The sequence below is a fragment of the Cebidichthys violaceus genome, unplaced genomic scaffold (assembly GCF_023349555.1).
Source record: "Cebidichthys violaceus isolate CVI_PGR_0920_01 unplaced genomic scaffold, fCebVio1.0.p SCAF_64, whole genome shotgun sequence".
NCBI classification, from domain to species: domain Eukaryota; kingdom Metazoa; phylum Chordata; class Actinopteri; order Perciformes; family Stichaeidae; genus Cebidichthys; species Cebidichthys violaceus.
The window spans coordinates 821933-824432 of NW_027176861.1; the positions used below are offsets into that span (position 1 = coordinate 821933).

The 2500-nt window shown below is 46.9% G+C and overlaps 1 long non-coding RNA gene across 2 annotated transcripts in view; it reads left to right on the forward strand.

Annotated features, from left to right (window-relative positions):
* The window catches only part of LOC137890251 (uncharacterized), a 60078-nt gene that overhangs the window by 5676 nt on the left and 51902 nt on the right, over positions 1-2500 (forward strand). The window lies entirely within an intron of this gene.

Consider the following 2500-nt stretch of genomic DNA (forward strand, 5'->3'; position numbering starts at 1 on the left):
ATGTGTGTGTGTGTGTGTGTGTGTGTGTGTGTGTGAGTTCCCATGACGTTCTCCAGATAGAGTTGAACGCGTGTCCCAACAAACCCCGGAGGCTGGTCTACAGAGAGCGGATCGGAGCGTTCAGGTCGGCTTCTCTCTGCAGAGCTGAAACTGTGTCTGAAACTGTGAGGGAGCGAGAGCCGCAAGGTGACATCTGACTGTACGACAGCTTTGAATATCACACAACAGGACGGTGCAGTCATCGTCGTTCTTTGTTTTCACTGCATCTCGTTGCTGTCAATGTGCAACGAGCGTGAGCAACACGAGGATGCAGACGTTCCAAGACTTCAAAATGAATCCGTCTCCAGTCGAGCACAAGCGGGTTCAAGTAAACTCGACTAAGAATCAAAGACGTCTCCATCCGTAGTGATTTGCAGGTCACCAAACTTCACCTTTCGTGAAAACCTGCTCGATCACCATCGGCTGTACTTCCTGTTTCAACCCGGCGCCACTTCTCCCAAAAATATATATATTTTTTTGTTCTTGCTTTTGCTGGACTTCAGTAGAACTCATTCAGAGGCTCAAAGCTCTTAAATCCCAGATGAGAAGTAATAAAGTTTGTTAAGGAATTTAGGATTTTGGGGAAAAGTTATTAACCTTGTGCAACGGTACATGGTTGGTTGAGCTTGAGGGGAAACAGCTAGCATGGCTCCGTCCAAAGTTAAGTAAAGCTGAAGCTCACTTATTACCGTGTTGTTCATGCTGCTCTGCAGAAGATAAAAGAGCATAACGTTATGCATGTGTCGGGACTATTTCCCGGCAAACAACAGCTGGAGTCTTGATGTCATAGAGGCCGAAACTGAAACCTGAACTAGTTAGAGATGTTGCTCTGAAGATCATCTGGTATTTGTCAGAAAATAGTTCTGGTGAATAACTGACACATAAAAACACCACAAACAAAGAAGATGTGTGTTAAAACCAGACGACAACCTCTGGTTCTGAGTTCTTCTAAGCTTCATGTGTTAAAGCTGCATTCTCTCTAGTGTCCACCAGGGGGCGACTCCTCTGGTTGTATAGAAGTCTAGTCTAAAATGACTCTACTTCTCTCTTGATTTATTCCCTCAGTAAACATTGTAAACATGAGTTTATGGTCTCAGTCTCTAGTTTACAGTCTTCTTCAATACAGCATGATGTTCATTTAGTACATTATGCTCCATTTAGAGTCAAACACACCATAAAGCAGGGGATGCTTTAGGGGCGGGGCTACACGCTGATTGACAGGTCTCTACTAGAGACGTATACGGCGTCTCTATGTCACTCCTCCTCAGTCCAGATGTGGTCACTTCCTGTTCACTGGTTGCAAGAAAACAAGATGGCGACGGACTAAATGCTGAACTCAAGGCTTCAAAATGTCCACAAACCATAAGTTACATTATGACGAATACGTCCACTTCTTATTTACAAAAAGTAACTACTCGTATTTAACACGTGTCAGTTTCCGCTTGTTACTTGTTACATCTTTTTAAAGTGAACTTAGTTATGTTTAGGAAAAACGTCATGGTTGGGCTTAAAACACGTACATCAACTTAGTAAAATACTTACGGAAACCACTTCTATACAACCAGAGGAGTCGCCCCCTGGTGGACACTAGAGAGAACGCAGCTTTAACACGTGAAGCTCTGACTTCATCTTGTTACAACTAGAGGTTGTTGCCTGGTTGAATATACACAACACTAAAGGGTGCGTCGGTGCAGCAGTAGAAACTTGAGTGTCATCTGGGAATTCTGGGAAAAAAAAATCTGTTTATTTGTGAATGTAGCAGCAGAGTGGTTTCTCATGACACGCAGTGAGGTCACTTCATGGGTCCACTTCTCAGGCTTCCTCTTCCTCGTCCTCAGCAGTTTGAGAGACAAAAACCAAAGACTGCAATGAGGCTGTGTGTGTGTGCGTGTGTGTGTGTGGGCGTGTGTGTGTGTGTGTGCGTGTGTGTGTGTGTGTGTGTGTGTGGGCGTGTGTGTGTGTGTGTGTGTGTGTGTGTGTGTGTGTGTGTGTGTGTGTGTGGGCGTGTGTGTGTGTGTGTGTGTGTGTGTGTGTGTGTGTGTGTGTGTGGGCGTGTGTGTGTGTGTGTGTGTGTGTGTGTGTGTGGGCGTGTGTGTGTGTGGGCGTGTGTGTGTGTGTGTGTGGGCGTGTGTGTGTGTGCGTGTGTGTGTGTGCGTGTGTGTGTGTGTGTGGGCGTGTGTGTGTGTGCGTGTGTGTGTGGGCGTGTGTGTGTGTGTGTGTGTGTGTGTGTGTGTGGGCGTGTGTGTGTGTGGGCGTGTGTGTGTGTGTGTGTGGGCGTGTGTGTGTGTGCGTGTGTGTGTGTGCGTGTGTGTGTGTGTGTGTGTGTGTGTGTGTGTGTGTGTGTGTGTGGGCGTGTGTGTGTGTGTGTGTGTGTGTGTGTGTGGGGGGGGGGGGGGCTCGGCTCAAGTTGGCGACTCATTAGTAGAAAGCTCTCAGGAAGCGGTGGTTACCAATGACTCAG